Raw genomic sequence first — 427 nt, forward strand, 5'->3', positions numbered from 1 at the left:
TTTGTTTGTACATTCAGATTTTTTGCCGACACGTTTGTCCACCCTAAGGCCAATATGGCTTCGGAATGTGACTTGATTGAAAGTGGCCGCCATGGTTCCGCTGTGATGCGAGGACAATATAAAACAGAGCCCAGCAAACATGTGCGCAAATCCAAAAGTAATAACAAATGCAGACTCGTCTTCATGCCCAATTTGGCTCTGCCTGCCTCCCACCAGTCAAGCATGAGGTGAGAAAGCATCTTCTCTACTGACGAAACATTTCTTTGTAAAAAAAGAAATCACAAGCTTATTGCTGTATCCTAGAAAACAAGTGGCGATGATAGCCGTGTTGTTTTCTGACGCATCATTTAGACATACTCCGCAAGGACCCCGTATTGCAGAAGAAAAGACGCAGGTAACAGAGTAAGAACAAAGTCCAAGGGTATTT

This window comes from Ixodes scapularis, unplaced genomic scaffold, assembly GCF_016920785.2.
Source record: "Ixodes scapularis isolate PalLabHiFi unplaced genomic scaffold, ASM1692078v2 PGA_scaffold6__148_contigs__length_123643588, whole genome shotgun sequence".
NCBI classification, from domain to species: domain Eukaryota; kingdom Metazoa; phylum Arthropoda; class Arachnida; order Ixodida; family Ixodidae; genus Ixodes; species Ixodes scapularis.